The 25,546-nt window shown below is 39.7% G+C and overlaps 1 long non-coding RNA gene across 1 annotated transcript in view; it reads right to left on the bottom strand.

Annotated features, from left to right (window-relative positions):
* Positions 1-25,546, bottom strand: part of LOC309831940 — a 223,059-nt gene that overhangs the window by 79,796 nt on the left and 117,717 nt on the right. Inside the window, exon 2 of the long non-coding RNA XR_014297647.1 lies at positions 8,823-8,961. This is a non-coding gene — a long non-coding RNA (uncharacterized lncRNA). The remainder of the gene's footprint in view (positions 1-8,822; positions 8,962-25,546) is intronic.

The following is a 25,546-nucleotide window of genomic DNA, read 5'->3' as shown; positions in this document are numbered from 1 at the left end:
AATTTGTTAATATGGTGAATCACACTGATTGATTATATTGAGGAATCCTTCCATTCCTGGGATAAACCCCACCTGATCATGTTGTATGATCCTCTTAATGTGCTGTTGGATTCTGTTTGCTAGTATTTTGTTGAGGATTTTTGCATCTATGTTCGTCAGTGATATTGGCCTGTAGTTTTCTTTTTTGTGGTGTCTTTGTCTGGTTTTGGTATCAGGGTGATGGTGGCCTTGTAGAATGAGTTTGGGAATGTTCCTCCCTCTGCTATATTTTGGAAGAGTTTGAGAAGGATAGGTGTTAGCTCTTCTCTAAATGTTTGATAGAATTCACCTGTGAAGCCATCTGGTACTGGGCTTTTGTTTGTTGGAAGTTTCTTAGTCATAGTTTCAATTTCAGTGCTTGTGATTGGTCTGTTTATATATTCTATTACTTCCTGGTTCAGTCTCGGAAGGTTGTGCTTTTTTAAGAATTTGTCCATTTCTTCCAGGTTGTCCATTTTATTGGCATATAGTTGCTTGTAGTAATGCCTCATGATCCTTTGTATTTCTGCAGTGTCAGTTGTTACTTCTACTTTTTCATTTCTAATTCTACTGATTTGAGTCTTCTTTTTTTTCTTGATGAGTCTGGCTAGTGATTTATTAATTTTGTTTATCTTCTGAAAGTGCCAACTTTTAGTTTTATTGATCTTTGTTAGCATTCCCTTCATTTATTTCTAGCCGTATCTTTATTACTTCTTTCCCTCTGCTAACTTTGGGTTTTTTTATTCTTCTTTCTCTAATTGCTTTAGGTGTAAGTTTAGTTTGTTTATTTGAGATTTTTGTTGTTTCTTGAGGTATGTTTGTATTGCTATAAGCTTCCCTCTTAGAACTGCTTTTGCTGCATCCCAGAGTTTTTGGGTAGTTTTGTTTTCATTGTCAGTTGTTTCTAGGTATTTTTTGATTCCTTCTTTGATTTCTTCAATGATCTCTTGGTTATTTAGTAGTGTATTGTTTAGCCCCCATGTGTTTGTATTTTTTACAGATGTTTTCCTGTAATTGATATCTAGTCTTATAGCGCTGTGGTTGGAAAAGATACTTGATACGATTTCAATTTTCTTAAATTTATCAAGGCTTGATTTGTGACCCAAGGTATGATCTATCCTGGAGAACGTCCCATGAGCACTTGAGAAGAAAGTGTATTCTGTTCTTTTTGGATGGAATGTCCTATAAATATCAATTAAGTCCATCTTGTTTAATGTGTCATTTAAAGCTTGTGTTTTTATTTATTTTCATTTTGGTTGATCTGTCCATTGGTGAAAGTGGGGTGTTAAAGTTCACTACTCTTATTGTGTTACTGTCAATTTCCCCTTTTATGGCTGTTAGCATTTGCCTTATGCATTGATGTGCTCCTATGTTGGGTTCATAAATATTTACAATTGTTATACCTTCTTCTTGGACTGATCCCTTGATCATTATGTAGTGTCCTTCTTTGTCTCTTTTAATAGTCTTTAAAGTCTATTTTGTCTGATATGAGAATTGCTACTCCAGCTTTCTTTTGATTTCCATTTGCATGGAATATCTTTTTCCAACCCCTCACTTTCAGTCTGTATGTGTCCCTAGGTCTGAAGTGGGTCTCTTGTAGACAGCATATATATGGGTCTTGTTTTTGTATCCATTCAGCCAGCCTATCTCTTTTGGTGGGAGCATTTAATCCATTTACATGTAAGGTAGTTATCGATATATATGTATCTATTACCATTTTCTTAATTGTTTTGGGTTTGTTATTGTAGGCCTTTTCCTTCTCTTGTGTTTGCTGCCTAGAGAAGTTCCTTTAGCATTTGTTGTAAAGCTAGTTTGGTGGTGCTGAATTCTCTTAGCTCTTGTTTATCTGTAAAGGTTTTAATTCTCTGTCAAATCTGAATGAGATCCTTGCTGGGCAGAGTAATCTTGGTTGTAGGTTTTCCCTTTCATCACTTTAAATATCTCCTGCCACTCCCTTCTGGCTTGCAGAGTTTCTGCTGAAAAATCAGTTGTTAACCTTATTGGAATTCCCTTGTATATTATTTGTTGCTTTTCCCTTGCTGCTTTTAATATTTTTTCTTTGTATTTAATTTTTGATAGTTTGATTAATATTTGTCTTGGTGTGTTTCTCCTTGGATTTATCCTGTATGGGACTCTCTGTGCTTCCTGGACTTGATTAACTATTTCCTTTCCCATATTAGGGAAGTTTTCAACTATAATCTCTTCAAATATTTTCTCAGTCCCTTTCTCTTTATCTTCTTCTTCTGGGACCCCTATAATTTGAATGTTGGTGTGTTTAATGTTGTCCCAGTGGTCTCTGAGACTATCCTCAATTATTTTCATTCTTTTTTCTTTATTCTGCTCTGTGGTAGTTATTTCCACTATTGTATCTTGTTGGTCACTTATCTGTTCTTCTGCCTCAGTTATTCTGCTATTGATTCCTTCTAGACAATTTTTAATTTCATTTATTGTGTTGTTCATCATTGTTTGCTCTTTAGTTCTTCTAGATCCTTGTTAAATGTTTCTTGTATTTTCTCCATTCTCTTTCTGAGATTTTGGATCATCTTTACTATCATTACTCTGAATTCTTTCTCAGGTAGGTTGCCTATTTCGTCCTTATTTTTGGTCTTGTAGCTTTTTACCTTGTTCCTTCTTCTTCTTCCAACCTGTCTTATTGTTTGTTTGGCTTGAGAGGTCCAGTACTGGAGTTTTCAGGCAGTTGGATAGAGCTGGGTCTTGGTGCTGAGATGAGGATCTCTGGGAGGTGTCACTCCGATTGATATTCTCTGGGGTCTGAGGTTCTCTGTTAGTCCAGTGGTTGGGACTCAGAGCTCCCACCACAGGAGCTCGTGCCTGACCTCTGTCCTGGGAACCAAGATCCCACAAGCTTCATGGCTTGGTTAAAAAAAGAAAGAAAAAAAAGAAAAACAAAAAGAAGGAAAAAAAGGAGCAGTATTATATCAAAGAATAAAAAACAAAATAGAATTAGAAAGATAAAAATTATATTAGGAAAAATAAAACTATAATTGAAACAACCACTCGCTGGGGGTTCCTCCCATCCCCTTATGTGTCTGTGGTCCCCCTCCTGTGCCTGGTAGGTGCCCTAGTTGTGAGGAGACACGAATTCTGCATCCTCTTGGTATGCCATCTTGACTCTGCCCTGGTTAGACTTAAATGCAACAGAGGGTTTCATCCAGCAGCCCAAGATGTCACCAATCTACATGTGAGCTTCTATGTCTTAGTCTCCATCAATCGCACTTCTTCCTGCTCCCATTTCTTCCTGCTGCTCAGAGAGCACATAGCCCTCTTTGTCTTTTTGAAGAACAATTTTGAGATCTCTCCAGCTCCTTCTTGACTTTCTAAGCAAATCTGATCCTTGGAAACAGAGAATACCTAGAAAGGACCTTTTTCATTATCTTCCTAGCTTCTGGGTCCACAACAAATTTATTATTTATATCCATTGAAAAATATGCCATATTTTTTATTGTAATAAGAGCTTCCAAACTCTTTTTATTATTTTATTAATAAAGTCTACCACACTTCTATGGTTAGATTTACAGCTTGGCTCTCTGAAAACCAAAGCTAAGGATAAAGATACTGTCAATAAGAAATCCAGAGTCAGTTTTAAATCACACAACAGGGAATAACCCAAGCTTATGAATAAGCCACATTCACTGAAACTTAGCCTAGAGCCTCCTTCGTCTTCCTTGGTCTAGAGTGCAAAATGGAATTTAGACTGCCTCCTTAGATCTGGCCGGAAAAACTAAAATCTTGAGCCTCATGAGTGCTCTGTAAGGTGCGCAGAACTTAGATCCCATGAAAGTTAAAGCTCCTGCCTATCAACCCAGCTGAAAAATACTGTTGATGCAGTACATGCTGATTGTTTATCCAACACATGAAGGATCTAATCCCATCCCCGCCTTCTTGTAATAGCAAGCCAAACTGAAGCAGGCCAAACTTTAAAACATAAACTCACTTGCCCTGGCCACACAAGTTAAAAGTCCATCTCACCAACCCCCAACTCTACCCACAATGGTAGTAACTAGCAGCATCACACAATACAGACACCTGCAGATGCCAAACTTGACACAATAAAAACAGGGCCTGACCCATTCCAAAGTCTCAATCTCTGTGAGTGTTACTTTTCTCCCCAAGTTCAACTCCTTGTTTATTTCCCAAGATCCTCAGCCCATGTACCAGATGTTGGGATCTGGGGAGGGTCACTTAAGGACACCTCTGTTCACCATCTCCCTACAAAGGTTGAGCCTGCCCCCTGAAATTTAGACAGCTTAGAGGAGCAGAGCAGAATGTGTGCTTTCTGCAGCTAGACACATCGCAACAAGAAAGGGCAGAGGAAAGGACTGAGCTGGGGGTCACAGTCAGATTCTACCCTCAAACTCTAGAATCGGAAAATTCAAATCTCTTGCCCTGGGTAGGGCAGAGTAAGGGATGTTAAGGAAAATATCTCTCTTTGTGGAAACTAAAAGTGGGTAATAAGTACTCTTCCAACTTTGATCATGAATTAATACAGGACCCAACCTGAACTATTTAGTGTTGTTTTCCTAGGAAGAGAGAAAGCAGAGAGTTGGTTTCATACAAGATTTTGACTTTCTTAGGAACCACGAATCCAGGGAGAGGTTGGTTTTAGCTGCCATATTTTAGTTATGAGAGCTATGTGATAGAAAAATAAATACAGGTTGATGGTCATATTACCAAAACAATATAAAAGTGATGCTCAAGGGTGACTTAAGAACAGCAAAACCATGTGAAATTTGGGATGCTGTGAAATGAATAGCAGTTAATGATTATTTCCACTGTTATGAATTATTTATGAGATTTGAAATAATAAAAATTTAATGATTGTAATAATGTAATAAACAAGAATTTAAAGATAATTCTTATAATATTAAAGATAATTCTTATAATATTAAATATAATTCAATAATATTGAACTTGAAATTTATTTTATATTAATAAATTCATGAGTAAACAGATTAGAGTAGACGGGAGTCTGCATTTATGAGTGTATTGATGGAAATTTTCTGCCAAAGAATTTAAACAGGATTGTTTTTCTAAGGACATTTCCTCATAGAAAGGTTTTTGTAGGTTACCAAATATCCTGAGAACTACAAAAAATTGCTTGACACAGATCCCTGGCAAAAAGAACATCAACTGATAACCTCAAGAGATTCTAGCAAAACTAAGATAGATGTAAAACATCAACAGAGAAAACAGACCTTCAAGTCACTTTAGTCCTGTATAAACAGAACCCACACGGGCATTCCACCAAAACCACAAGTGTCTCTCATTCTCTTCTTACTAAGTCTGGTCCCTCAGGTAAGGTCTCTAGTCAGTGCTAACTCTGGTGACTCACAACTAAACCATGTACCTGTCTGTAGTTGGTGATGAGACTTTGTGACAATTCTATTAAAAGTAGGAATTTCCCGTCACACTGCAAAACACTATATTGTTTAATTTGACAGAATGTCTTCTTGACAGGCAGCTGTCACTGATTTTTGAACTATCCTTCTAGAATACTTACCAGAACAATAAAAGGAAGGAAGAAATACTTCTTATCTGGGCATCACATTTTCTCCAGTGGAGACTTTCTTACTAGATAGCATAGAAACATCCTTGTAATTAAAAAGTTTGAGAAGTTAAAATATGTGTTGGCCATGAGAAGGGGCTGTTATGGACGTCACGGGCATCAGGACACAGTTTACGATGCTAAATTGTGTAGCTGTGTGCTGCCCTGGTTTAAGTGCAGGTTAGGATTAAGCCAATGTAGTTTTTCCAACAAAAAGTAATTTTCCAAGCCCTATGTTTACCTTGCCCATTCCCTTGTCATTTAATCTTACAGAAAACCTAATAAGAATGTACTTTGAAGGGTAAAGGAAGAAAACCAAACATTCCGTTTGGTACTTACCTAAAAACATATATATATATATATATATATATATATATATATATATATTTCTAAAAATTTATATTTATATATTTACATATATATATGTATTTCCTCAGCAAACATTCTATGAAGTTATCAATATTCTTCCTTCCAAATTCTCAATGTTCTCCCTTGTATCTTTTTCTACAGGTAATAAGTCAATCCAGGAAAAGAGTCACCTCTTTTCAAATAAGAACAAAAATGAGAACTTAAAAATATGAGGAGCTTGGGGGATGGATGAAAATGGCCTTCCGTTCTATTCATTTAATGGCCCAAATCTGCACATCAGAACACTCTCCTTTCCCAGCACAGAAGCAGTCTCTTTAAAAATAATGTCAATTGAGACAAGTATATTGAGACAAGTATAACAATTGAGACAAGTATAACAAAGAAAAAAAGAGAAGGAAAACAAAACACCGCTTCACTGCTTTCCTTACCCGAGAATATCTCCCTCCCGTTCACCTTTCTATTTTGGGGCAAATCTATTTGGGGCTTTACTGGGTCTTCACTAGCAGTAAACTGACAACTGAAGATTTTCTGCTGCCCGGCAAGCATTCACATGGAGTGACGGGCGCTCCTCGACTGCCCACCCCTCCCCACGCCCTCTCTTACCAGCAGGCTGAGTGTCCTTTCCATCTTCCCCATTCCCAGCGCTCCCAGCTTTGGCTGCCAGGCCCAGAGGATAACATACAGCCCAGAGGCTCTAGGGGCTCCCTGGGGAGTTCAGGCTTAGCTCCTAGCTAATCTCCAGTCCTGCCAGATCTCTCAGAGTAGCTACAAAATGGATTAAATACTTTCGAGGTCTCGTCTGGAAGTCTATCCACCAGTTATAGCCTTCCTTTCCTAAAAGAAACAGGAGGCATGCCCTTGAATTCTCACAGAGATTTTTCCACCCTCACCCTGGATGCACGTATCTTACAAGCCATAGGACATTCTTCTTGAGGTCTGCTATTGATCTGCCCAGATCCCTCCTGTCAAATATTCCCCATTGGTCAAAGTTTTCACCATGAGGAATTAACTTTCCCCTACTTAGGAGTTTGCAACATCCAGCCCTTTCTCTTTGTTCTTCTCTCACAAAGTTAGATCCCACTCTCTGAAGTAGGGTTAAATATGAGTTTGGAGGTGGCCAGATCTGTAGCTACCAAACAGGTGTCAGAGAATTTGTGTATTTATGCTGGTGAAAATATTATATCTAGAGAAGAAAATATAATTCAAGCCACCAGTTAATTAAACTTGGAATAATTCATTGTCAATCCCACATCTTCTGCACAGGTCAAACAAGTGGATAAAATGAAAATGTGATGGCATTCACCACCCTCTGCCTTCCTCCCATGTCTTTGCAATTTTGGTACAGGACGGTGGAGAGAGGAGACTTTCATTCCACTCTTGCTACCACAGTATCCTAAACTCCACCCTTTAAGGAGCTAAGATAGGAGCATAATTTTTTACTGTACACCCAGGAACTGGAGAAATAACCACAGGATGGTTTGATGGATCCATTCAGTCTACTTTAGATGCATCTCACCTTACAGATGAGAAAACTGAGTGAAGTAACTAAGTGCAAAGTGCCGCCCAGGACAGTGCTATTAAAAACCACCCCAAAGTGATTTCTGTAATGGAAACTAGCCATTCTGTCAGAGTAGCTATGGCCTCTGTTGTTTCTGTTTCAAAGTTTTTGTCCTGTCCCTAATAAATACATTCTCTTCACAGCTGGCGCTCGTAGAAACAAGAATAGTTCAGAACAGAATATCCCTATCGTTTATGATGTACTTGAAAAACAATTTCACATTGTCACTAAAGTCACCTGTGATTTGTTTAGACTGCATCACTTTAGCGCTTCTGAAGTTCATGCATTCTTCTTTGTCACTTCTCCGCTCCAACACATAGTCATTCCAGTCATCATGGGGGCAATTGAATGTGATCTACCTTCTCCCACGATCTTGGTACAACTAATACATCATCAGACTTTGGAAGTCTTGAGTGTGATGGCGTATGCCAAAGCTTAGATTAAGCCTGTTCCTAGAGCTGAATGCCATCTTAAGCTTGTGAGAAGGCAACATATCCTGTTCTTTATCTTGGTGTGCTTTAGGCATTTTGCAGAGCCCTTTTTTTTTTACGGGCCCGAGTCATCTTTACAACTTCCATCAAATGTTATTACTATCTGTCCGCAGATTTCTGGATCCATATCAAATTTTCACCCCAGTAAATCCGTCCTAACAAAATGGATGAGAGGCTGAAAAGGCAAGAGCCACAGCCAACCCCCCAAATTCATGTCTTGAGCAAAACACAGTTCCTGAGGCTTAACAGAGATGTCACAATGATTCAGTCTCTTGCTCCTTGCCTGGAGCTGCCCGGCTCCCAACCAAGCCCTGCCACCATGTGACCCTAACTTTGTCTCTTCTCTGACCTAGAAGTTGGAGAATTTAGCTCAGTCTTTATTAAAGCCATACTCACCAGCTCCTTATATCCCAGGAATAACGAGTTTCTGAAGATGCCAGGGATCAAGTTTGTTATTTTTTGTCTATTTTGTTATCTTAGTTGTTCTCAAAATAGCTTTACTCACTTTACAACCCTTTAAGCACCTTTAAGTGTCTCATGTACATAAAGGATAGCAGTAGAAATATGAAGTGGAAAAATATCAGAGTCAAGATTAGTAATGAGGCATAGTTCCCAGCAGTTATAAACTTCAGGACAGAGAGAAACATCAATGTCTGGCTCCACAGTCTTGTGATGAACCGTTTGAATTTTTGGCACTTTTGTTTTATGCCTTATGCTATCTCTCTGCTGTTACTCCCTCTACAATCCTCCTGCCAATGGAAGAAGTTCTAAGCGTTACCCTCGGCCAGGCTTCTCAAACTTTAACGTGTGTCTCACTGACCTGGGGATCTTGTTAGAAAGTAAAGTCCCACTCAGTAATGCCGGTGGGGCCCAAGATGCCGCACAAGGTGCCAGGCGACGCTGATGCTGCCGGTCCGCAGACCTCAGGTCACCCCTTGAACAGCGAGGCAGATGACAAGCTGCTGGAGAGAGGGAAGAAGCCTTACCACTGCTGCACCCACTTCCCCGATCACCCCTGACCCCAGCCCTCCATACCAACAGATCACTCAGTTAGTATTTGTTAACCCAACAATCAAGGACAGGCACTGCTCATCACCCTCTCCTGTCATGATCACGTCCCATTCCCAAGCCCCATGACCATGTTGCTTATTGGGTCTGTGCAGCAGGACATCAAGTCCTCTCAATTTGGCCTCCTGTATCTCTCTCACATGTGCTCCCTCCTTTGCCTCTTAGATCTTATGATCTAAGTTTCTCTAGCCTGTCTTCCCTCTAATCCTCTAATCCATCCTTTCTATTTTCCGTCACATCTTATGGAAAAACGCGAACGAACATTTTGGCCAACTCAGTATTTCTGCCAGAATGATCATCCAAAAACAGGGTTCTCATTGCCTTGAGAAAAAGATCGAATCCCCCAGCCTGATAGAATACAAGCCCCCTTCACCTTCTGGCTGATGTTCAAACTGCCAGGCTAATATCACACCTCTTCCACACGTAAATCCTGGGCGCCTGCCATGCAAAGGAGGGCCAGGCTCCCAGAAGAGACCATGTTCTTTCACCTCCCTGCCTTGAACATGCCTTAATCTCTCTCTAGAAGATTCTTCTCCTCGCCTATCCCTTCTCTTTAGGTGAAACTCTTCCCACAAAACCCAGTTCAAATGTCATCTGCTCTCTGAGGCTTTTCTGAATTCCCTTCTCTCAGGCAGCCTTCTTCTGTATGCCTGACCCCTTTATGTTCTCCAAGCACACATTTTGCAATGTTTCCTTAGATTCCTTTACCTAGCTCTCTCTCTCACTAAAACTGAGGGTTCCTTGAGACAAACTGTGTCCTTTTTTTATTGAAGTGTAGTTGATTTACAATGTTGCATTAGTTTCAGGGGTACAACACAGTGATTTGATATTTTTATAGATTATACTGCATTTAAAGTTATTATAAAATATTGGCTATATTCCTTGTGCTGTATGTTATATCCTTGTATCTTATCTATTTTAAACCTAGTAGTTTTTGTCTCTTAATCCCCTTTCCGTATCTTGCCCATCCCCCTGCCCCTCTCCCCACTGGTAACCACTAGTTAAACGGTATCTTATTCGTCTTCCGGCTCCTGCCTCCACTAATGTGCAGAACAGTGCCTGATACCTAAGGGCTGCTCAGTAAAGTTTTGCCGCATAAATAAATGGGGAGTAACACAGCTGTAGAAATACATTCCAACGACTTGCATGCCTGGGTGCTCACGGCCCCAGGGAAACCTGCTTCCCCACCACAGATTTCTCTCACAGCAATTTGCCTGACCTCCAGTATGAGAAGACCTCCAGTACCTGGAAGGGGAAGAAGTATAAAGAGTAGATGGGGCCCCAAAAGCCCCAGTCTTGGCCTGAATATTTGGGCCTTGCCTATAAATGTCAGAGAGGAGCAATTTTAAAGATGTCATGCCAAAATTTCTTTCAGGAGATTAAATCTGGTAATAAACAAGCAGACAAATTTAAAGCTTAAAAGGTAAAGATCTCTTTTGTTTTTGTTCTTTTTTTTTTTTTTTTTTTTTTGTCTTGGCTAAGCACGATGTTTGAAATATTCACATGGAACGTGGGAGACATTTCACAGGACTTATTTATGACTAACGAGTATGCGCTCCTCTGGGAAAGGCACGATGCTTGTGGCGCGGGTTCAGTGCCTCTGAAACCTTCACTTATTAGTTGGGGATCAACTCCCACCCTCCTGATGGAGCGTCCTCCTATCTTCAGGCTCAGAGACTGGACTGCGTGCAGGGTACACAACCACAGCTGCTTCCTATTCAGGTCCGCCATGAATTCCAAATGCCCGGTGGGATTTCTTTTCCTGCAGGACTTACGCTGGGTGAGAACATTTGCCTGGACTAGTCCTGGCACTTGCCTGGCTGTTCCTACTTGCCCTCCTCCTCCCATAAGCCAAACAAAAAACACATTTTCTGAAATAGACAGCATCGAAGTCATTTCTTGCCACCTTTTTTTTTTGCGGTACATGGGCCTCTCACTGCTGTGGCCTCTCCCGTTGCGGAGCACAGGCTCCAGACGCGCAGGCTCAGCGGCCATGGCTCACGGGCCCAGCCGCTCCGCGGCATGTGGGATCTTCCCGGACCGGGGCACGAACCCGTGTCCCCTGCATCGGCAGGCGGACTCTCAACCACTGAGCCACCAGGGAAGCCCCATTGAAGTCATTTCTTTTCAATGCTGTTCAACTGCATTTTTTTTTTCTTCACACCGATCAAGTGATGAAGGAACGGGAGACAACTCCGGGTGCTCCACTGAGCCTCTTCATTTTGCCGATGAAGAAACTGAGACCTAGTGAAAAGGAGGGACTGAGGCAACTCTGCCTGGTGACAGAGATGGAACCAGAATCCCTGAGTGCTGGGCTAGTTCCGTCTCTAGTCACAGTATCTGACTATTAACTGTACTTTTTATTAAACTTCATGGATATTGGAGTGAAAAGACCTGGGTTCAAGTTGCGGTCCTGCCAATTTTTAGTTCTTCTTGATAAGATACTGAGCCCAGTATTGTCACCAATAAAACAGGTAAACAATAATTACTACTCCCACAAGGTTACTGTGAGAAACAAATGCATTATGATTAAAGAAGTGCTTTGTAAAGACTAAGACATGTTACAAACATTAATTACTGTTACCTCTTTCTAACAAGCAGTTTGTCAAATTTTTTGCTATGGAATTTAATAGAATTTTGTGCCACCTAAAAATGAAGACAAACTGATTTTAAAAGTATTTACAGTTCTAAAAGAACACATGTGAACTGCATAAGGTGAAGGGATTTCTTTGAGCTGTAAATTTGTCTTTAGTATTTCTTTTTTGCTACTGGCCATGTCCCAGCACACCTCTTGATCAGTTTCAAGTATGTCAGTCTTGAGTATGTCAAATTTATTTTGAGAATTAGCCAGGATGCTCCAGCCACTGGCCCTCATCCTTTCTCCTCAGTCATTTTTTGCCTTTGGGACATCTAATGTCAAGCTGAGGTTAGGACAATCATAGTAATGACTCAGGGGACTTCTTCACCAAGTTTCCTTGAAGATTCAACAATTCAACAGAAATTTAAGTACCAACTGTAATAACGATAACTAACACTTGCATAGACCCCAACCGCTAACAAAGCCATACCCACACAATCTACAGAGGAAGGGAACTTCTTTCCCCATTTAACAGAGGAGGCTCCCTGATGTAAAATAACTTTTTCAGGTGCCCTAGTGGCAAGTTCTGATACTAAATGCAGTGTATTTCCTATTCAGCACACTATTGCCTTGGTTACTCCCAAGGTTTAAAAAGAGTATATCTTCCCAAAGGAGTATCCAACGTGTGGGTACAAATAAGGGTGGGAGAAGAAGTTCTGAGACTTCTTGAGTCGATTTTTAAATTTGGCGAAAATTCTTATGTGGTGTGTATTTATTATCGTAGGCTGTTAGCATTGTTAGTGAGGCTCAACAAGAGGCAAATGGAAGATGTTAAGGACAGTTTGCCACACGGTTGGTTTTGCATGGATATACATCCCTCTCCCTGTCGGTGACGTGACAGCACGAAGGAAGGAGGGAAAGTGTCCACGGGGACAGGCTCCAAGTCAGCAGCTTAGAGTGGGAAGCAAGGAGCGTTCTGTCCGGGAAAGCCTATGAATTTCGCCCTATTTGCCAGATGCGAACAGAGAGAACAGTGAGGTTTAGATGCATTTAGTGTTCATGCTTGCCAGCCGCTGCCCACATGGGGTTCAGATCCAACCTCCAGCAACAGCTTTGCTTTCCTGTCTCACTGCACCCATGTACCCTGGGTTGGCAGAGCCAATGCTTTCATGATGTTTTATTGCTTAGATATCTGGTACAAGGAGACCTGTTTCCCTGGGCTACTTGAAAACTCACAAAACACGATTTGGCTGACCTCACGTGTTCGGCGCTCAAGTGTAGCAATAATATTTAGTACGAGAAGTTGACAGGATGTCAGAAACACCTCAACTCAGACACTGCACCTCACAGCCACCTGGTTCTTGGAGCTGCTAGCAGCCGCCGTTTCCTCTTCCTGGGCCCGTTCCCTCCAGGGTGCTCACAGAAGCCACCCAAAGGCCAGAAAATGACTAGGAAGCCTCACTGGGTACTACACGCCTCTGCGGCCAGTTAGGGTCTGTATCAAGGCGACTTGACTGTCCCCCAGGCTCCCGATGCACTTGTCTGGGCCTCCTTTAATGAATATCCTCTAATTTGACCCAAACACAAAATCACTAACTCTTGAGCCCTCCCTGATCTTTTCAGGCCTTCCAGGGTGCTGAAGATTTCTCCACCCTGTGTGGGAGAAACAGGCCTGGCTACATCATTTGTGGAGCCCACTGCAAAGTGAAAATGCAGGAACCTTATTCCAAAAGCAGGAGAAAACGTGCTTTAAAAGTGCTTGTATACAAACTTTGTCTTTCTTCCATGGCTTCTCTCTTCACTCATCATGGAATTTTTAAAAATTTAGTATTTAATGTTATTATAAATAAAGAAAAAATTTTAACTTATAGTCTGAATTTGACCATTCATCTTGATGATATTGTGCAACGCCAGTTTTAAATGAAAATACAAGAGCACTTACCTCATATGCAGCATCACCAAAATTACACAATTTGTATATCAGAACTAGTACAAGCATATGTATGTTTTTCTAACCGGAAGAGTGGGAAAACTGCACAAAACAAAATCACCTGTTTTTCTTGCACTTGTTTATGTATGCATATATGATCTAACTATCTTTTTGGCTTGCTGATGCGAAAGGAAGGAGCGAAATGATAAGAAACTCTGGGTTACCCCATCTTTCCCTTTCCTTCTATGTCATCATTTCAGCATAAGTGGTTGGCTAATGCAGGGAGGTACAGGAGTGGGAAAGAACGTGATAGAGATCCTTGGTCATTTGTGTTTCTTAGGACGCTACTGCCTTCTTTCTGTGCTTGAAGCACATTCTGGTTAGAATGGAAAGCCTGGATTATCAAGATTGTCATCATCTCCCCTCACTCAATCCTAGATGTAACGTGCTTACCTCGTCCCCGCCTTGAGTCTCACTGATCTCCCATGCACCCTCTAATCATGGGTACCCTGTGCTGATAGCACCCTGGGCTCACAGAATCCTGTGCTCGTGGGCACCCTCTGGTCATTGTATCCTGTGCTTAAAGGGCTCCCTGTGCTCAAGGGCATCCAGTGTTTTGGCATCCTGTGCTCATGGATATCCTGTGCTCATGGACACCCTGTTTTCAGAGACACCCTGTGCCCATAGGCATCTTGTGCTCACGGGGCATGGTGAGTGATATAAGCAAGTGAGGAGGGAAATGACCGACCACAAGCATATTTCACATATCTCCTTCCTCTGCACCTTTCATCCCCCCACTGTACTAAATGTATAAAGATGTAATGATCAAGAATTTCAAGATAGCAACAGCAGAACGTTAAACCCAGTTTGGGGCTCTTTTGATCACAGGTCCCTTTTAAGCGCCATTCCTCAAGGGACTGCACAGGTCCCAGGCCCATGAAGCCAGCCTGAGGCCCAGTCTGGTTGGTTTCTCTCCTGCTGATTAACTCTCACTGTAATGAGCCCTGGGATTCTTGACAACTTTTCTTACCGTCTCCCAGATTTAACCCACTTTATGCCATGGAACTCTGAGTGGTGCATGTACGTTAGGGCCCTCGCTCCTGCAGTCTCCTGTCTCCTGTCCTGCCCCCTCTTGCTGACCTCCAGCCACTACTAGTGTTGCAAGGGAATCAAAAACAGGCAGCTTCTAGGAAACCACTTGGCAAACGCATTCCTGTGTTTGAATATGTCAGTGTGCCACCTGCAGTGTAATTCCTGAAAACAGCCAAGATAAAATCTAATTGCTGTCTCTGTAATGATTTACTAAAGTAACACAAGCTATGATTGTTAACATTTTCCTAGAGCAATAGATGGTCTATGAAGCATCAGTGAGGCAAAGTCAGGTTTAAATCTAGAACGTGCCCATAACCATTGTAAATCAGACAGAAGAGTTCAAGTTTCAGCTCTACCACTAATGATACAAGTAGCTTAGCTTCCAGGAGCCTTGGTTTTCTCCTCCATAAAATGGATCATTCATCTCACAGTATTGTTTTGAGTCTAAGGTGGTAATGACTGTAAAAGGACTTTGCAAATTCTAAAATGCTTTACAGTTTGTAAGGTGACACTATGATGTGAATTGTAACTTAAGTTTGGAAACAAAAAATATCTTTAACATTAAATTGAAAACTGAGTACTCTACCCCCAAAAGTACAAGGTTTGGAGAACATAGGAAAAGAGTCACCTCCTCTGTTCCTTGTCTACCCCCTCAACCCTAGTTTCCATATGCCCAGAGAGAGGGGATAAGATGTAGACTTTGGAGGTGAATGACAGCGAGATGGGGTAGACACAGCTAGACACGTTATTGTAATTTGGTTAGTTAACAGCATATCTTCTCTGCTTACTACTAAGCTCCACAAAGGCAGACCTTTTGTCTTGCTCTCTGCTGTATCCTTAGAAGCCAGCGTGCAGTAAGTGTTCAGTAGTTATTTTTGGAATGAATGCATGAATAAGGAGTAAGGGGAAGAACAACAGACTGAGCGCATGGCTGAGGATGCAATGAGGAGAGGAGAGGGCGGGCGGAGGCATCGAGATGCTGTTGTGCTAAAGCTCATCCTCTGACTTCTGGTTCTCATCCCAACTACTGATTTATCCAGATGCCAAGGTGAGAATGCTAATGTACAATGTGTACAATATATCCTTGTAGCTTATTTATTTTATACATAGTAGTTTGTACCTCTTAACCCCCTACTTGTACCTTGCCCCTCCCCACTTCATCTCCCCACTGGTAACCAGTAGTTTGTTCTCTTTATCTGTGAGTATGTTTCTTTTTGGTTATATTCACTAGTTTGTTTCATTTTATAGGTTCCACATATAAGTGATAACATACAGTATTTATCTTTCTCTGTCTGACTTATTTCACTAAGCATAATGTCCTACAAGTCCATCCATGTTGTTGCAAATGGCAAATTTTTATTCTTTTTTATGGCTGAGTAGTATTGCATTGTGTATATATGTGGTGTGTGTGTGTGTGTGTTGTGTATATATAATGCCGCACCTTCTTCATCCCACTTAGGTTGCTTCCATATCTTGGCTACTGTAAATAATGCTTCTGTGACGTTGGGACGCATGTATCTTTCTGAATTATGTTTTCTTTTTTTTTTTTTTCAGACGTATACCCAAGATTGGAGTTGTGGGATCAAAAGGGGATCATATGTAGTTCTATTTTTAGTTTTTTGAAGAACCTCCATACTGTTTTCCACAGTGGCTGTACCCTGCTTAAAATTTATATATGGTTGCTGGAACTACAGCAGCCATACTGTCACCATGAGGCACTTGAGGCTGGAAGCCAGCACGAAAGTTTTCACAGCAGAATGATGGAAAGAATTTGGTACTTTTATGATATTGTACCGCCACTGCTACAGTGCTGACTGCTTCCTCCAACCTTCATGTTATGTGAGAGAGAAATAAAATCCTGTCTTGTTTAAACAACTATTATTTGGGTTTTCTTTTACAGGCAGCCAGATTAAAGCTCAACTGAATCTCAGCTTAGTAGAGCAGACTGAAAAATCTAAAAAAAAGATGAAAATATTACAATATTTAGTTAAGAAGATATGTGATAAAAATAATAGTGATGTTTTCATATCAGGAAATAAAAGATAGACAACTCAATAAATGTTATTGGGAAATGGGATGGGATAACCATCTGAAAAAAATGAGATCCCTACTTCACATGTTCACACTAAATTTCATATGTATCAAAGATTTAACTGTAAAAAATAAAAGCATAAAAGTGCAAGAAGAAATCATAGAATTTAAAAAATTTTTTCAGAGGGAAGAAGATCTTTCTTAACACAAAAGGTAAAAGCCATGAAACAAATGATTGAATTTTATGTAAATTCAGTTACAGAAAAATAAAGAAAATGTATACAACATTGCAAAAATTCATAGGCAGAATCAAAAGAAGACTAACAGACTGAGAAAAATATTTGCAACTCATATCACAGCAAAGGAATCTTTTTTTGATATATAATAAGCTCTACAACCAATAACTAGAAGACCATCGATGCAGTAGAAGAGTAGAGGGTGTGAATAGATGGGTCACAGAAAAAAAGCAAATGACCTCTCAGCATAAGAAAAGATGCTTAGTTTCATTCTGGGCAATACAAATTAAAATTAAACGGCGTAGCATTTTAACTCATCAGATTGACATATGGTGGTAAGGAGAAACAGGACTTTACTCGTATATATTGCTGGTGAGAGTATAAATTGCTTCAAACATAAATTGAGAAAATTTAGCAATATCTTTTGAAATTTAAAATGCACGTACCCTTTGACTTATGGATTCAACCTCCAGTCACTTATCCCCAAATATACCCCTACATGTGTGAAAGGATTTATCCATTCATTCAACAAATGAGTGCCTACTCTATTGAAAGCTCTCTTCCAGGCACTCTATATATAAGGATAGCCACTAGATAGGAGATTAGAAACAAACTAAGTATCCACAAATAAAGGCCTGGTAAAACAAATTATGGCGCATCCATGCAAAGACAGATTATGAAGCTATTATAAAGAAGCAGGAACAAATGTAGTGATATGGAAAGATGTTTTGAAATATAAGCTTCCTGAGGGCATGGATTTTTCTTTTGCTTACTGTTGTATTCCTAACACATAAAACAATGTATAGCACACATTAGACTTGCAACAAATATTTGATGAGGTAATAAAGTGAGAAAAAGCAAGGCACAGAATGGTGTGCTACAATTATTATATGTGGGGAAATATGAATATAAGATATATGAATATATATATACATACACACTTCTAAATGCATAGACCATCTTTGGGTGCATAAGAAACTGGTAACGTGGATTGCCTCCAAAGAGAGTACTAGGGAATGGGGGGCCAGGGCAGGAATTAGACTCCCTTCATACCATACCACCTTTTCTACTGTTTGAATGTTGTGCCACATGCATTAATTACGTCTTTAGAAAAGAAGTACACAAGTTCACCACATCTGCATCTCTTCAGATCCTATTTTGCTTCCCCACAAGTGCTGGCTCAGGTAGGAATCAGCACACTTTGGTGGTTTCTGAGACAATTCCAGCAAAATGCTAGGCATTTTTCATAAATGTATTCCTCTTGCTAACATTTAATAGAGGCATGGCTATTAACCCTGCACCTACTCACAAGCAATTAAACTGAGATGACAAGGGACTGAAATGACTCATTCCCAAATACAAAAATGTGTGTGGATCTTCCAGGCTCTTGTAAGAAGACGATAATCTTCATGGCTGCTCAAAAATTTCAGCAGGTATTATTTGTTAGTTCAGCTCTGCTCAGAAACCTTTCCTGAGACCTCATCCTACTGTCACTCCCCCAACACACATGCCCTCAATATGGATCAACATTCCACAGCTGTATTTTCAAAGTGCCCTGCGATTATACCTCTCAAAACTTTAACTCAGGACATTGAACTTTCTTATATTCTTATCTGTCTCCCACACTAGACCGAGAACTGACTCCTTGTGGAAGGGACCATGTTTCAATGTTTCTACAACTCTGACAACTAGCACAGTGCCCAGTTTAGTAATTTCTCAGCAAATGATTGAAAAGTTAATATAGGAAGGATTGAATGAATAGTTCAGGTGCCTTTTGCAAGGAAATCCCAGCCCCACAGGTAAGCATTTTTGTGACAGGCTAGAGGCTTGACTGAGTCAGATGTTACCCTCAGTGGAGAGATAACCTAACACAATGGGTGGATATAAAATATATCCACTAAAATGGCCACCATTAGTACCAGAGGAATAGTACTGAGACTCCAGCAGAAGGGCAAGTCAGAGGTCCAGTCGGGAGAAGAGGTGAAAGGCCAGGGCTCTGCAGAAACAAGCAAGATGCAGAGTTCGAGACAGAACAAGTTCAAACTCTTAAAAAGGTTGACCCTGAATGTGGCAAAAGAGCTCAGGCCTTGGTTATCAGGGTGGGCCAGAAGCTCAAGGGAACATAGAATGGCTAAAACATACAAGGCTGGGCCGGGCAAAGAGTTCGTTCTGAGTTTACATCAGGGATCTTATCCCACTGTGCCAAGAATGGTTCCCATACAACACCGTCCTACCTGTGCAAGAGTTGCTGACACTTCCCCATTTTTCTTATTGATCACATCCAGCTGAAGTTGCAATTGTACTGATGGCGGGGCAAGGCGGTGGGAGAGGAGGTCTCAACACCCAGATTTCGTCTGTTGAACTCTGGGTCGATAATTTTCAGTTTTGTATTTAATTGTTCCTAATTATTCTGTGGGTGTTAATTGGGCCTCCCAATACATTAGAAGCTCCCCATAGGCAGGAAACCTTCTTGGCATCCTTCAGGAGGCCTTGCAGAGTACAGTGATCACTTGCTGATTGACTAATTGAAATATGCATCCTGCCCACAGGCAAGACTCAAAATAGTGCACTATGTTCTTGTTCAGACAAGGAACCTGTCTGAACTCTGTCATCTGCAAATTCTTTTCACCTTGCTGAGGAATGTACCTTTTTAGGATAATGTACATATGTATCAGTAGTAATGTTAGGTTAGCTCTTCTTGGCAGGAACTGGTTTTTATTAGCATCCTTATTATTCTGAAATTCTATTTGTACAAGCACCTCACAGGGTAGAAAATTTGTTCTGGATTCAGGTACAAATGTGTCAGTTGAGAGTCTTCTGATGAAACATAAGAAGGGAGACCCAGGCCCTAGCCTCAACTCTCCTGCCAGTTCATCACAGGATTCTAGCAGGCTCTCCATCCCACCCCCATGCCCCACCTCCAGCCTCATCTTCCTTGACCCTAGGCGAGGCTCTGGGCTGGATGGCTGTTAAGGTCTCTCCTAGCACTGGCCTTCTGTGACTTTACCTCTGACCTCTCTCTGCAGTTAATAGTGCACCCTGCCGCCACGGATGCTGAGGAAGGTGGACAGACCACATTTAGCCTTTTATTTACAATCTCAGGAATAACTCAATTTTAAATGCTAGGGGCTAAGGAGACTTCTTCCACTCAGTTATAACTGGAAGTGACATTACTAAGCAAGTGGTCTAGAAATCTTATTGCTAATCATTTCTTTTATGTAAAGATATCAATATTCCTGTGAAATATGCAAATTTGGGGCATGAGGGATAACATATTATCTGATGAGCTGGATGTTTCAGATTGACTACAGCATGGAAAAGATTCTGAAGGACCAAGCAAAGGATTTAGCATGAAGAAATGGAAAGAGCAATGGATTTAAAATTTACTCATCTGTGTAACATGTGGGGCTTAGTTTCTTCATCTGCAAGATGTAATAATAGAATCTCTTCTATTAGCTTTTGGGGAAAGAATTAATAATACGTTTGTAAATCATTTACATGTAAAATACAATAAAGAATTTTTAAAATTTGTATTGAGCATTCCTACTGTTATTTTTGGACAAAGACCGTTCAGCAGAAGTGAAGGATCATGAAAGGACAGAAGCATCAGGATGGAGAAAAATAATGTACTAGCACCTCAAAGCCACAAAAACAACAAGCATTACAAATAGGTGTATTGATTTCCAAAAGCAATGCTTTGATATTTTTCAAGTTATTACAACATCAGCTATGTAATAGTAATTTTTCTATAGAAAAATGACTATTATCAACAGGATACCAACCAGTGAAGATCTCACCTAGGAGACACACCTACACGTGTAATCTGTAGATGACTGTGATCAAGGCACAATCATCAGACCACACAATTGGACAAGCCAGGAGGAATGAGGGGGACAACCTTTCCAGTAAGAGCGTGGCCATGCGTCATAGTTGCCCTGCAGAAGTAGGACGGATCACTATCCAAACTTGTCTCCATTGTCAACACTGATGAGCCAAAAAAAATTTTTTTAACCTGATTTAAAAATAAAGAAAATAATGCTGTATAGCATATTTGGAAGTTACAAAGAGAATAAATCTTAAAAGTTATCACAAGAAAAAAATTTTGTAAGTTTGTATGGTGACAAATGTTAGACATTTTAGTGATCATTTTGCAATACATACAAATATACAATTAAAAAATTGAACTTATTTACAAAACAGAAGTAGAGTCACAGATGTAGAAAACAGATGTATGGTTACTAGGGGATGCGGGGAGGAATAAACTGGGAGATTGGGATTGACATATATACACTACTTTGTATAAAATAGATAACTAATAAGAACTTACTGTATAGCACAGGGAACTCTACTCAATACTCTGTAATGGCCTATATGGGAAAAGAATCTAAAAAAAGAGTCAACATATGTATATGTATAACTGATTCACTTTGCTGTACACCTGAAACTAACACAACATTGTAAATCAACTATACTCCAATAAAAATTAAAAAAACAAATCCCCATTTAAATTACATATTAGTCAATTTCTCCTTGCAATTCGTTCAGTTTTTACTCTCTATATTTTTTGTTTGTTTGTTTTTGTTTTTGGGGGTTTTTTTTTGTGTGTTATGCGGGCCTCTCACTGCTGTGGCCTCTCCCGTTGCGGAGCACAGGCTGTGGACGCGCAGGCTCAGCAGCCATGGCTCACGGGCCCAGCCGCTCCGCAGCACGTGGGATCTTCCCGGACCGGGGCACGAACCCGTGTCCCCTGCATCGGCAGGCGGACTCTCAACCACTGCACCACCAGGGAAGCCCCTCTCTATATTTTTGAGGATTATTTTCTTAAAAGAATACATGTTTCTGATTATATATTCCTAGCAAATTATTTTCTATGTAATGATATTTTTTCTTTTTGCTAATAATGCTTCTTGTCTTAAGGGTTACTTAATTTAAATTAATATCATTACATCAGCTATATTTTGATTAAAACTGCATGGTATATCTTTTTCTATCCCTTTATGTTAAAAAAATTCCTTATAAATATGTCTTTGGGAAAAAAAAGTATGTCCTAGGTATACCTTTTATAAAAACAAAAACAAAACATATTACTGAAAAAAAAAATAGGCAAAAGACCTGAATAGACATTTCTCCAAAGGAACCATAAAAATGGCCAACAGATATATAAAAAGGTGGTCAACATTATTAATCATTAGAGAAATACAAATCAAAACCACAGTGAGATATCACCCCACACATGTCAGAATGACTATCATCAAAAAAGCCAAGAAATAACAAATGTTGGTGAGGATGTGGAGAAAAGGGAACCCTATTCCACAATAATAGTTGGAGACTTCAATGCCCCATTCCCAATAATGGATAGAACAACCAGACATATGATACGTTTTAAAAAAAAGGACTTGAACAACACCATAAAACAACTACACCTAACAGACATACAGAGAACAATTTCACTCAACAAAAACAGAATACATGTTCTTCTCAAGTGCACATGGGATATTCTCCAGGATAGATCACAGAAGTGTTGGCAAATATGTGAAGAAACTGGAACATTTTTGCACTGTTGGTGGGAATGTAAAATAGCCCAGCCACTGTGGAAAACAGTATGGTGGTACCTCAAAAAATTAAAAATAGATTTACGTGTGATCCAGCAATTCCACTTCTGGGATATACCCAAAAGTATTGCAAGCAGGGTCTCAAAGAAATATTTGTACACCCACGTTGATAGCAGAATTATTCTCAATAACTATAATAATGAGGCAACCCATATGTCCATTGATAGATGAAAAGACAAGCAAAATGTTTTACATGACACAATGGAATATTATTCAGCCTTATTTTTAAGAAAATTCTTACATATACTACAACATGGATGGACCTTAAGGACATTAAGCTAAGTGAAATAATTCATTCAGAAAAAGGAACCACTTACATGAGGTACCTAGAGTAGTCCAATTCATAGAGACAGAAAGCAGAATGGTAGTTGCCAGGGGATGGGGGGAGCGGTAAATAGGGAGTTATTGTTTAACAGGTACAGAGTTTCAGATTTGCAAGATGAAAAGAGTTCTAGAGATGGATTGTGGTGAGGTCTGCACAACAATATGAAGGTACTTAATACTATTAAACGGTACACTTAAAAATGGTGAAGATCAGGCGAATTCTATCAAACATTTAGAGAAGAGCTAACACCTATCCTTCTCAAACTCTTCCAAAATATAGCACAGGGAGGAACACTTCCAAACTCATTTTATAAGGCCACCATCACCTTGATACTAAAACCAGACAAAGATGTCACTAAAACAGAAAACTACAGGCCAATATCACTGATGCACATAGATGTAAAAATCCTCAACAAAATACTAGCAAACAGAATCCAACAGCACATTAAAAGGATCATACACCATGATCAAGTGGGGTTTATCCCAGGAATGCAAGGATTCTTCAATATATGCAAATCAATCAACGTGATACACCATATTAACAAATTGAAGGAGAAAAACCATATGATCATCTCAATAGATGCAGAAAAAGCTTTTGACAAAATACAACACCCATTTATGATAAAAACCCTGGAGAATGTAGGCATAGAAGGAACTTTTCGCAACATAATAAAGGCCATATATGACAAAACCACAGCCAACATCATCCTCAATGGTGACAAACTGAAAGCATTTCCACTAAGATCAGGAACAAGACAAGGCTGCCCACTCTCACCACTCTTATTCAACATAGTTTGGGAAGTTTTACCCACAGCAATCAGAGAAGAAAAAGAAATAAAAGGAATGCAAATCGGAAAAAAAAAGTAAAGCTGTCACTGTTTGCAGATGACATGATACTATACATAGAGAATCCTAAAGATGCTACCAGAAATCTACTAGAGCTAATCAGGGAATTTGGTGAAGTAGCAGGATACAAAATTAATGCACAGAAATCTCTGGCATTCCTATACACTAATGATGAAAAATCTGAAAGTGAAATTAGGAAAACACTCCCATTTACCATTGCAACAGAAAGAATAAAATATCTAGGAATAAACCTACCTAAAGTGACAAAAGACCTGTATGCAGAAAATTATAAAAGACACTGATGAAAGAAATTAAAGATGATACAAATAGGTGGAGAGATATACCATGTTCTTGGATTGGAAGAATCAACATTGTGAAAATGACTCTACTACCCAAAGCAATCTACAGATTCAATACAATCCCTATCAAACTACCACTGGCATTTTTCACAGAACTAGAACAAAAAATTTCACAATCTGTATGGAAACACAAAAGACCCCAAATAGCCAAAGCAATCTTGAGAACAAAAAACGGAGCTGGAGGAATCAGGCTCCCTGACTTCAGACTATACTACAAAGCTACAGTAATCAAGACAGTATGGTACTGGCACAAAAACAGAAATATAGATCAATGGAGCAGGATAGAAAGCCCAGAGATAAACCCACACACATATGGTCACCTTATCTTTGATAAAGGATGCAAGAATATACAGTGGAGAAAAGACAGCCTCTTCAATAAGTGGTGCTGGGAAAACTGGACAGCTACATGTAAAAGAATGAAATTCTAACGTCATACACAAAAATAAACTCAAAATGGATTAAAGACCTAAATGTAAGGCCAGAAACTATCAAACTCTTAGAGGACAACATAGGCAGAACACTCTATGACATAAATCACAGCAAAATCCTTTTTGACCCACCTCCTAGAGAAATGGAAATAAAAGCAAAAATAAACAAATGGGACCTAATGAAACTTAAAAGCTTTTGCACAGCAAAGGAAACCATAAACAAGAACAAAAGACAAGCCTCAGAATGGGAGAAAATATTTGCAAATGAAGCAACTGACCAAGGATTAATCTCCAAAATTTACAAGCAGCTCATGCAGCTCGATAACAAAAAAGCAAACAACCCAATCCATAAATGGGCAGAAGACCTACATAGATATTTCTCCAAAGAAGATATACAGATTGCCAACAAACACATGAAAGGATGCTCAACATCATTAATCACTAGAGAAATGCAAATCAAAACTACAGTGAGATATCATCTCACACCAGTCAGAATGGCTATCATCAAAAAATCTAGAAACAATAAATGCTGGAGAGGGTGTGGAGAAAAGGGAACACTCTTGCACTGTTGGTGGGATTGTAAATTGATACAGCCACTATGGAGAACTGTATGCAGGTTCCTTAAAAAACTAAAAATAGAATTACCATATGACCCAGCAATCCCACTATTGGGCATATACCCTGAGAAAACCATAATTCAAAAAGAGTCATGTACCACAATGTTCATTGCAGCTCTATTTACAATAGCCAGGACATGGAAGCAACCTAAGTGTCCATCAACAGATAAATGGATAAAGAAGACGTGGCACATATATACAATGGAATATTACTCAGCCATAAAAAGAAACGAAATTGAGTTATTTGTAGTCAGGTGGATGGATCTAAGACTGAAGTAAGTCAGAAAGAGAAAAACAAATACTGTATGCTAACACATATATATGGAATCTAAGGAAGAAAAAAAAAAGGTCATGAAGAACATAGGGGTAAGACGGGAATAAAGACACAGACCTACTAGAGCATGGACTTGAGGATATGGGGAG

Source organism: Grampus griseus, assembly GCF_964374135.1.
Source record: "Grampus griseus genome assembly, chromosome: 13".
Lineage (NCBI taxonomy): Eukaryota > Metazoa > Chordata > Mammalia > Artiodactyla > Delphinidae > Grampus > Grampus griseus.
This window is presented reverse-complemented; position numbering and strand designations above follow the sequence as displayed.